Raw genomic sequence first — 12,384 nt, forward strand, 5'->3', positions numbered from 1 at the left:
TATATGCCATTAAATGCTAGACTGCTTTCCCATTTTTTGTAAAGCGCAACGGAATCTGCTGCGCTATATAAGAAACTGTAAATAAATAAATCTCTGTGACTTCTTTCCACTTGCCTGTTAAGACAAAGTTGGAAATGCTCTCCTCTTGTCTTACTAGACATATTGGCTTATATTTATTGTGTCATTTATATATAAAAAATAAGATGATTATTATTATTCAGCCGTCTAGGTTCCGAGTATCGCTCAATTGACAGGGTGATTAAATTATGGGTAAATCATGTTGAAATGTTATTGAACCAGGTTAAAGAGATATAGTCAAATTATAATTATGCAAACAATAGTAAACAAAGTTATCAAAACAATGTTTGTATCCTCCCGGCAGCGGGGAATGGGATTGCATGTGTCAGAGGACGGACGTGCAAGCAGGAAGCTCCAGGGCGGTTCAAAGGAATTCTTATGTGACTTCTTCCTCTGAAAAAATTGCATAAGTGTATGGGGTCCGTTAGGCTTGGAGGTTCAAAACGGCAAAACCTTGAACATGTGCGGAATCCTGGCATTGTCCTCGCTAGTTCAAGAGGCTTCCACTCTAAAATACTTTAAAAATAGAGTCAAGACTTGCCAATTTACTCAAGCATTTCACAAATTGTTAAGCTTGTTTTGTTTTTTTGTTTTGTAATGGAAAATGTTAGAAAAAAAGTGCTATTACAAAATGATATTATTAAATATACAGCACACACAGTAGTGTGTGATAAAAAGCAACGAACATCAGTAAAGATTTGATTTAAAGCCTATTTTTTGAAAATTATACATTAATCCATTATTTACATTAGACAAATACGAATGAAAAGTAAATTATTGGGTGACTGATTTTTAAAGCATGTAAGGGTCATAGTAAGGTCCTGTAAAGATAAAACAAAAGCTTTTTAAGTTCACAAGGTACACAATCCAGGGTGGCTAAGGTTATATATACATTGACATGGAAAACATTCATTACACAATGCTGTAGGCCAAACTAAATGCTTACAAAGCAGTTTTATAAAGTAATATTAAAATACTACTATGTTAGAACTGTGTTTGTCCGTTTCACAAAATGTTCAGTTTTGGGTGAAAAAAATCTAACGTTCCAGTGACAGATATCATGCAGTATACAGTATGTAAGCAGTATGTGTATGTCATTGTTTTATAACTGCAATGAATTAAGTGGTACAGCCTTGTTACAATACATGACTAAAATAGTGGTCATTCTAGCACCCTGCATCTTTCAAAGCCCACGTAGCTCCTCTTCCCTGTCCGGGGTGTTGCTCTCATGAAGGGCACCCCTGCCCCCTATGTGTGTGTGTGTGTGTGTGTGTGTATATGTATGTGTGTGTGTGTGTGTGTGTATGTATATATATATATATGTATATATGTGTGTGTATATATATGTATATATATATATATGTGTGTATATATATATATATCTATATATCTATATAAATAGAAAGAACGGGCGCTTCATAGTGCAGATAGTTTTAAAACGAATCTTCTTTTATTGGCAATCGGACACGCAAGTAAGAAATGAATAACGTTACCAAAGCAGGCGGCCTCAGATTACCGCATTAGATTGAGCATATGTAACTCCCAAAACGCTCGGCGTCTGGCACATAGGAGAGGTTACACTCCTCACGACTCCGGCTGGTCTGATCGACGCTGAGCCACGCCCCTACGCGTTTCGTCATGTGGACTTCGTCAGAGGGCTGGCCCAGCGTCGGTCAGATTCCTCTCTTGTACCTGGGTGGCTGTAAATCTCAGCCAATCCCGGACACTGCCTCAAATAAAGCATTTAAACATGTAGCAAACTATATACGTATGAATGCTTTTACATATAAGTACATTGCGTCCACTTTGGTAATAGTTTAAAACATACATTAATACTACTAAAACAGAATAAAAAACATATATATAATGTACAAAAGATGATCTCAATCCAGACTCACAAGTCCTGCGCAATTGATAAAACTTCGATGGGACAGCTGCTAGTGTAAAGTACACATACCCCTTTTTCGCCTCTTCCCAGTGGCGACAAATAGTATCAGAAAGGGTGGGTACCAAGAGTACCAGGTGGGGGTCGATACTTAATACCAGCGCTAATAATAAAAGACAAATGCACTTCCCTCAGAATTGGGTAATGCTCCTCTTCTCCACAAGTATGGATCTGAACCCGGAGTAGCTGTTGTGCCATCCGGACCAGGGGATATTTAAGAAGGGAACTGTTTACCTGCCTGTGGAACTGTATGCTGTGACCGACCCGGGTTCAGATCGCCGCATTCATGCCCATTTGAGAACCAGTTCGATCAGGTTCTCCACCCCCTGCGGTAAATTCCACCCTTTATATATCTCCTGGATGTTTTTACATATTATATGTTTATTTTTGTCCCTATAAATTAGTCTGTGCTGCACCATATATATTTCTGTTTCTTCACATGAGGGAAATTGGATACTATGTATGGGATTGGACGTATGCAGTAAGGAACGGGATGCGGTTTATTTAAACCCAGGCTATTTACTTGTGGAGAAGAGGAGCATTACCCAATTCTGAGGGAAGTGCATTTGTCTTTTATTATTAGCGCTGGTATTAAGTATCGACCCCCACCTGGTACTCTTGGTACCCACCCTTTCTGATATATATAATGTATAAAAGTGTCATCGCATAAAAAACACTTTAAAAACAGGAGAGCATTTGCGTAGTCACATCTCCAAATTCATGGAGCCTCTTAACAGAGCTTGTATTAAAGCAAAGTTCTAGCACATATACATTATTAGCAGCTAATTCAAAATAGACCAGAAAAATTATTACATATTATTAAAAACATTTAAACCAATACAGAAATTCCAAAAAGGGACAAGTGCAAAAATGCGACAAATCTCATACTTATGAAATTAATAATAGAAACTAGGAAAATAGCTTGGAAAACACACTTATCGGGGTTAGTAGCTGTAATTAATAATAAAATCAATAATATTATCATCCCAAAAAAGAGGTAATATCTATCCCTTCATTTAACCCTTCAGGGTGAAGTGTGTTTAAATTATATATCCAATAGGATTCCCTTTTGCGGAGCAGTTTTTCAAGATTTCCCCCCCTCACATCTACTTTCACTTGTTCAATGCCCATAAAGCGCATTCCATCTGGTTTGCTGTTTTGACAGGTAAGAAAATGTCGCGGGACACTATGATTGCTGACTTTATTTTTTATATTGCGATAATGTTCGAGGATCCGAATCTTTAACATCCTCTTAGTCTGTCCCACGTATCTCTTACCACACGGGCAGAGCAACAAATACACTACGTGAGTCGTAGTGCAATTAATCAACCCCTTTACTTCGCATACCTTGCCATTTCTATCGGTAACTGTTTTTTTACCTTTTAACCCATGCGGGCACATCTTACATTTACTACAACAGTAGAAACCTTTCAGAGGGGGCATATTCGGGAAGAGACTTAGTGTTCTTTGTTCTAATTTCTCTAACGGTAACAAGCTTGGAGATAGCTTGTTCTTAAGAGTGTTAGCTCTTTTAAAGATAACCTCCGGACGTTCCCCTATAACTCCTTGCAGGAGGGGATCCATTTTAAGGACTGTCCAATGTTTATTTAAAAATTTTTTAATAACAGTGCTTTGTGCATTAAATTGCGTAACAAAAGGACAAAAGACAGCTCTTTTTCCCTTATTTTCTTGTTTTTTATAGACAATGAGTTCTTTTCTTTCCAGTTCTCTACATTTATCTTTGGCAGAGAGAATAAGGTTCAGCGGGTATCCCTTCTCCAGGAACCTGCTTATATAAACTTCAGCTTGTACATCAAAAACCTCTAAGCTACTACAATTGCGCCTCAAACGTAGTAGTTGCGAATATGGTAGATTTAATTTCCAATTCTCCGCATAACAGCTTGTAAATTCTAAATAGTTGTTGCTGTCAACTTCTTTAAAGAAGGTACAGGTTTTCACTGATTCTGAATAATCCTCTGCCGCCAGAGTCAAATCCAGATATTCAATGGTGTTCTTATTGAACTTAAATGTGAAACTTAAGTTATACTCGTTCTCATGTATATACTCCACAAACTCCGAGAACTGTAATTCCGTACCAGACCACACTATGATGACGTCATCGATATAACGTTTAAACATAGACAAAAATTGCAGAAAGGGTTTTTTTTTTTACTATAAATGTGTTCCTGTTCCCATTCACCTAAGTATAAGTTGGCGAACCCCGGGGCACAAATCGTGCCCATCGCCGTCCCGCAGCACTGTATATAATAGTGCCCCAGGAAGGTGAAGTAATTGTACTCGAGCACAAACTTTAAACACTCTACGATAAAGTCAGCTTTCTTTCTAGGGATGGTAACATCACGGTATAGGACTGCCAGTATACAATTTAACCCCTTCTCATGCGGTATAGACGTATATAAAGAGTTTATATCTACAGTGGCCCAACTATTTGTTTCTTCCCATTTTAGGTCTTCAACCCACTGTAATACCGACATAGAGTCCTTCACATACGACTTCAATTTGGGCACATATTTGTTCAAATATACATCTACATACTCCGATAATTTCGAAGTCAAGGAGTCGATCCCCGATACAATCGGGCGGCCAGGGGGTGCGGTCTGGTTTTTATGAATCTTGGGAAGGTGATAGATGGTAGCTACCCTAGGGTGATCGTTGCTGAGATATTCAAATTCATTTTGATCAATAAGGCCTTCTCTTCTTCCCCTTAACAGGAGTGCCTGGAGATCCAATTGAAACTCAGAAGATGGATCTCTCTCCAATAGTCTGTATGACAATATATATATAATATTTGTGTGTGTGTGTATATATGTGTATTGGGAATTGGGTCATTAAGAGCAGAATGACACATTTGACATCTTGCATCGTTTATATGCTGTCTTGTAGATGTGGTAAAAAATATATTGGGAAGACTAAGCGTCCTCTCAAGATAAGGATATTAGAACACACTAGAAGTATCCGAAATAAATCAGTCTTACACAGTGTTCCTAGTCACTTTGCATCTTGTTGTAATTCTAACCTTGATTTCTTTTCTTTTAAAGCCCTGGAACATGTCACCCTCGACGAAAGAGGTGGTGATGTTTTAAATAAATTAAATAAATTAAGTTGTAGGGAAACATACTGGATTTTTACGATGAACACCATGTCCCCAGCAGGTTTAAACGAGGGTGTCGACATAGTCCCTTTTCTACACTAATTCCATTACTATCTGTCTCTTGATTGGCTGGATATTGTTATTGGGTTGTTACCCCTTTATCTTGGCTATAGTCTTGAGATGGTGATCTCTGGTGTGTAGTTTTTATGTCTACATCCGTCTTTTATACCTTTGCTGTGTAATTTTTCCTTTTATATTTATATTTATATTTATATATATATATATATATATATATATATATATATATATATATATATACACACTCAGCGTAGAGGCGGCACACAGGTAAGCAATATAAGCAGACACGGACCCTGTAGTAGGTTGACCTACTACAGGGTCCGTGTCTGCTTATATTGCTTACCTGTGTGCCGCCTCTACGCTGAGTTTGTATCGACCTGCTTTGGGCAGGACTGTGGCGTGCACCTGAACTTTGTTTGTGAAAAGGAGTGCTACTTCAAATCGTGATTATATATATATATATATATATATATATATATATATATATATATATATATATATATATATATATATATATATATATATATATATATATATATATAAAATTATTTTTTGTGTTATATGTATTTTTTATTCTTTTTTATATACCTTTTTGTAAATTGTATCTGTATGTGTTTTTTTTGCGCATTGTATTAAATTGCAAATTTATGTATCATTGTATATTGTCTGCTATTTTATATGCACGGTCACTTTAAATGTCAATTTGGCCTTATGCAAATGCTTGAGTAGAGGGTATTTAAGTCCTGCCATGATTATCTTGTTATACGCCTCCTGACGAAGTCATCCAATGACGAAACGCATTGGGGCAGTCCTTTGATGACGCTGTTGCTGTGACGTTGTGATCGTCTCTTGGTCTATCCAGGTCCCAGCCGTGAGTTTCAGCTGCTGCCGCGAAATCTGTATTAGCGTGTGGATGTCTGATGAACTCTCCCCGGGTTAATATACCTCTGCATACCTGCGATTTTAAACCTACATGTATGTGACTATATTACTTCAGTAAAAGTGTTGTTTACTTTTACACTCACATCGTGCGCTTTCTGTTTTTTTCCCTGCATGTATATATGTGTGTGTGTGTGTGTGTGTGTGTGTGTGTGTGTATGTACATATATATAGATAGATAGATATCTCAAAAAGAATGAGAAAAGCGCACAATGAGCAAAAGTATAACAGTTCTTTTACTGGATGTATAGGCTCACATACATGAAGGTTTAAAATTAACAGCTTGCCAGCATAGGGAAGATCACAGCATGCGGTATCACAGCTACACTGTCAAACAAATGTCCAGCGCCCGATCATCGTCTTCTGCTACCAGCCGCCGCTTGTTCTCCCTCACAGTTGGACATCACTCCGTCCTCTCCGTAGGCCACGCCCAACTCGTTTCGTCTATGGACTTCGTCAGGGGGGTGTGTCCATTCTGGTACTGACTGATCTTATATACCAGCTCTAGCTCAGCACTCACAGATGTACATAATTATCTACTCAGGCAGAATGCTAGTACTTCTCAGTATGCAGACATTTACTTCATTAATATCAGCTGTTTACAAAGCACAAACCACACTTTACAACAATCACACTATACAAGTGCATAAAAAAACACATAATAATAAAAAATACATTCTACATATAACACTTTTATTAACATAATTTATATAAACATTCCAAATAACACTAATCCTAAAATCCAGCATATTAAACAAATACAATTATATATCATATAAAAATTGCTTACTGAGAGAGACGTGAAAAGAGAGATCGGAAAATATGATTAGTAACATACATCATAACATTGTATATAAGATCTTAATGACACCATAAAAAATCCCCAAAGAAATTAGATTTATTTAAAGGGGCGACACAGACGGGTCGACACTACTCATGCATGCCGATGTCCACCACTACCAACAAACTATAGACAGAATCCATGGAGCACAGCTCAACAGCATGGTCCCATCAGTCCACTGGCGGTGAATAGAATAGTAATAAAATTACACACACACTGTATCACCTAATGCGTTTTGTCAGGGGTTTAGCTAAAACATTTTAGTAATCTTGGCAGGGTATATATGAAGCTGTGCATCTAGAGTTGGATAGCCAAGTCTTATGTTGGGGCACACTCTGGCTAATGGAGGGTTGCATCGATTAGCCTTTTGGATTCAATACTGGGTTCCGTTTGATTAGACTGCACTGTGTGATATACATAAAAAACACTTCGAAAGCTGACAATACAGTAGGTATAGATGTGTGGGGGCTTGATTACTCATGGAAGTTTTGGATGAATAGTTGGTATTCAATGTACTGACTGTCGAGTATAGGAAAGTCAGAAAATAGGTGAAAACTGCTGCATATTGTCGAAAAATATCTGTGAATTCAACAATCCGCGGCAGTTTCCAACAAAACAGGTCCGACTTGTTTTAAAATCAGATCTGTTTTGTTGGAAAATGCCTTTATTATTGTTGTTAACGGCAGCATTGAATAGGCGACGGCTACTATTTCCACCAGCGGATATAGCGGCTAGGATTGAATGCCGCTCCTTGAGTATTACAAACGCTTGACCAGCAGTTTGGATGCTGGTCGTCAGAAGACAGACTGTGGAATCCTACAGGAGAAAACTCCAACAGTCACTTATGCTCTCCCCGTATACTTACCCTCCCACCTGTAGCTTAAACTTTCCATGCCCGTTCGTGCTTTTCCTTTACACTCTACTACTCCGATAGTTATTAAGGTACTCTTTACCTAGCACGGCGGCCATCGCGGGCATTGAATGCACTAAAAAATCGGGTGCGACGCGACCGACGCGATGGCCGCGATTTCCCATAGGGACCAATGTTAAATTTCTCAATTGACCCGATTTTTCTGTTCAATGCCTCAATTGACCCGATTTTTCCATAGGAAACAATGTTAAATGGCCCACAGAGGCCAAATAGGCACCCTAAAGTGTGAAATGGCCCCCACAATTGTTAACACCACCCCACGATCAACGTGAACCCGAAGCGTGGCGAGCGGCGGCGGTACGCGTCCTACGACCTTTTCATACCCTCACTATCCACGTCGGTGTGGAGTTGAGAATAGAATAGTGTGGCGAGCACAGCGAGCCACCGAGCCCGAAGCGTGGCGAGGGGACGCGGATACCTGTGAATCCCGCGAAGGGACGCTTTTACCTGTGAAGGTATCCGCGTCCCCTCGCGAGGCTCGCTGCGCTCGCCACGCTTCAGGCTCAGTGGCTCGCTGCGCTCGCCACACTATTCTATTCTGAACTCCACGCCGATGTGGATAGTGGGGGTATGAAAAGGTCGTAGGACGCGTACCGCCGCCCCTCGCGGGCTCGCTGCGCTCGCCATGCTTCGGGTCAGAATGCAACATCCTGATTACTGGCATTGTAACCACATCCCATCCTAAATCACTTTTTCAATCACTTTCGATGATCTCCATATCATGAAAGCAAGGCACCAAATAAAACAAAAAAAAATTATGGTTGGTTTAGTAATTTTTTTATTTTTTTTGTATGAAAGTTGAAAACACATACAGTATAAATAATTGAAATAAGTAGTATCAAGTGTAACTCGCCCAAATCCTACTTAATAGATGGCTCAATCACTGCAGACCTCTCTCAGAAGAGTGGAAGCACACCGCACTTTATTTAGAAATCTGCCTCTTCAGAGAGCATTTTATTTTTTTATTCTCTTTTTATCAGATCTCATTTTCCAACTTCTATTTAAACACTCACAATGCTTTAACTGTTTTTCCATTTATCTTCTACTTCAATGTGCAAAAGATAGAACCTTGGTGCTGCCCACTATATGCATACAATGGTTCTGTTCCACTGACCCCTAAATGTATACGCTTGAGTGTAAAACAGATGGTGTATACTGTGTGGCACTTTTTTTTAAAAAAAAATTATGGAGCACCACATTTTCAGTTGTTGGTGGTTTCTCTATAGTGGCTGGGAGTAGTTACCCTCTCTCTAGTATATCCTTACCCGCAGAGGAATTCTATATTTCAGTAAAGTGAACACAAGAGAAGCCTTTAGCGTTTTCAGTTCAGTGAGATCAATAAGTGGTGAAATGAGCTTGTTCAGCTTACGCAGCAATACTCTGTTAGAAAATTGTATTTTTTGAAGGTTTTTAACATAATATAATATGTCACTAGTTTTGAATTGTAAGAAGTGCCACAGATTAATTATTACTCTTTCTGATGTGTAAGGACTTGTATCAGAAATGGATTTTAATAGCGTTGCTGTTAAATTATGCTAATTGCAGGAGCGATGCTAAAATATGCTTCTGGCGGTTTATGAGGAGAAATCTAATGTCTACTGCTAGCATCTGATCATCTTTGTATTCATCATGCGTATGGCTACTCAGATTGGCTGTCTGCATTGGGAAACGCAGACACTGGCCTTGGCACTCCCCTGAAAATTTGGGCGATACATGACCATTTTCTAGAATGCTGTCTAGCACCATCACCTTACCAACCCAATGTGTCCGGAGCCCACCAATCTGACACTGGCTTAGGTAGACCTGCGTTTGATGGCAGGTACAATCTACTGCTAGATATTTGCATGTAAACATGTTCCCGACTGTAGAAAGCAAGGTGCCCTTAGTACACTATAGGCCTCATGAGGGGTTCACTGAACATCTCTAATTTGATGCATTTGAAATTTCAACAATCTTTAACAATTACTAAGATACAAAACCCACAGAGTAAAACTATACATAGTGAAAAATGAATTTATAACCTAATAGTAATTATTTGTTTTGCAAATGTAGAAAAATTACTTTTTAACTGTCATCTCGTTACATTCTCTAGAATCTATCTATCTAGAGTATCACGGTGTGGCATATGTATAATGGTGCATCACGGTGTGGGGCATATGTATAATGGAGTATCATGGTGTGGCATATGTATAATGGTGCATCACGGTGTGTGGCATATGTATAATGGAGTATCACGGTGTATGGCATATGTATAATGGAGCATCACGGTGCGGGGCATATGTATAATGGGTATCACGGACTGCACTATTGTGGTCATGTGTATCTGGCACTGCACTATTGAGGGCATATGTGTATCACACCCCCATTTTCCATGGCCGCACCCCATGTGGCTACAGCTCTTAGAGAGCTGACTATGCCCCCATAGCGGAAAAAATGGGGGATGTAGAGTTCCACGGTAGTAGCTGAACCTTCTAATTTCTTCTGCCTCCAGTGTTGGGAGGTATGTTTTGGGGCATTGCAGTGTGTGGCATAATGTGTCAGGGGCATTACAGTTTGTGGCATTATGTGTAAAGGGCATTTTTTGGGATATTATGCAGATTTTTAAATTTTTTTTTACTTTAGTAGCTCTTCGGGCGGTTTATTTTGTCGCGAGTAGCTCCCGACCCAAAAAAGGTTGGAGACCACTGCTCTAGATGTTAGGAACAGTTGGCCATGCCAAATAAAGCATCCGCCATCTTTGTATTTGGGGAGATTAATCAGTGAGGAACGCTGGATACTTATCATTCTAGGTGAGGAACGCTGGATACTTATCATTCTAGGTGGGCACAGGATAAATAGGGTGAGACAGACGAGATATGAGACAGACATTCATTATGCTAATATTCAGAATGCTGACACGAAACAGTTGACCTTGTCTAAATGTCAACAGGATATCAATGTCGCCCTGCCATAATGTCATCTGTGAGAATGTCAATGCTTCTATGATTTAAACCTAATTGCAGCCTAAATCTAGCTTAATGCTAAAGCTATTTTTATAATGTAGATATGCATAAAATGGGTTCTGAACCATTCTACGTTACAGTTTCGTGAATGCTGATAGTATGACTACATATCGTTTAAATACGGAGATGGCATCAATGTAACCTCCTTAGTGGGGCTGATATTTGTCAGTGTGGACCATAACCTTCTCTTATGGATCCCCACGCCATGGCAGAGAGTTACAAAACTTCAGTTCCAATTTCCCAGCACAAAAACGAGACCAAAGGGTGAAGTGAAATGTTATTGCACGGGATCACTCTGACTCTGTTTTATCTGTTTCCAGTAAAAGCAAACCATACACTACAATACAACCCAATACGGATAACAATACAATATATTAATGGGAATATTTCACCTCTGCTAGTAACCCTGTAAGGCTTTAACCTCCGTAATAATAGTGCAGATATTATTGCAATAACAACTCTGTCCCAGTCTTTAAATTTGCTGTACTATAAATAATGTGGTTAAATGTCGTGACTTAGAGGGTGCTTCAATTACTGCATGGTACAGCTACAGTGGGAGTAAAAATGACCTGTTCCTTCAATATACATACATAAATTAGGGGCAGATTTATTAAGCTCGGTGAAGTGATAAACTGTCTGGTTTTTATCACTGGCCAATCAGCTCATACCTGTGAAGTTACAGGCCTGGTTTGAAAAATAACAGGTAGGAGTTGATTGGCCGGTGATAAAAACCAGTCACTTTATCACTTCACCGAGCTTAATAAATCTACCCCTTAGTGTTCATTCTAGCACCCCCTATCTTTGACAATCCACGCAGTTACTCTTCTCTGCCTGGGGTGTCGCTGTCTGCTCTAGTGCTTCTAGCACTATGTGGTCTGTATATCAGCACTGATATGAAAACCAGACCTGTGCTAGAAACACCACAGCAGACAGCGACACCACAGTCAGGGAAGAGGAAATGCATGGGTTTTCAAAGATAGCGGATGCTATAATGAACACTAATAAATAACCAGATCAATCACTCCATAACATGGAATACCCTTGAAATCTAACAGAATAATGTTGCCAATTGCCTGTTGTATCCCTTGCAGTAGGGAGCTGCACTTAAATTTCAGGCATCTGTGACACTGTAGTATGCGACTTGTAATAAAGTCCTTATGACTGAAATGAGGATTGTAGTTGTGCTATTAGCACTCAATCCAGAGACTTGCTTAAGTGTGTAAACTTGCATGTGTCTTTTGTACTGAGGGCTTGAGTAAGTGCACATGTGAGGTACACAATGTTGTCATTTTGTTCCTGCAATATGTTTGTAAGACAGGTTGTTGCCAGTCCTTTTTTTTTTTTTGAATTTTAAATAACTAAATTTAAATAAATTCCATATGATTGTCAATGTCATTATTTTAGTTAGGCTGGTTATAATTTAGTTAATTAAATCTGCCCTATGGTTCCCATCTGGAA

At 39.1% G+C, this 12,384-nt stretch overlaps 1 protein-coding gene across 1 annotated transcript in view; it reads left to right on the forward strand.

Moving 5' to 3' along the window:
• Positions 1-12,384, forward strand: part of LOC146072509 (store-operated calcium entry regulator STIMATE-like) — a 76,702-nt gene that overhangs the window by 30,390 nt on the left and 33,928 nt on the right. The gene's annotated exons all lie outside the window — the stretch shown is intronic.

This window comes from Crinia signifera, chromosome 4 (assembly GCF_055691185.1).
Source record: "Crinia signifera chromosome 4, ASM5569118v1, whole genome shotgun sequence".
NCBI lineage: Eukaryota > Metazoa > Chordata > Amphibia > Anura > Myobatrachidae > Crinia > Crinia signifera.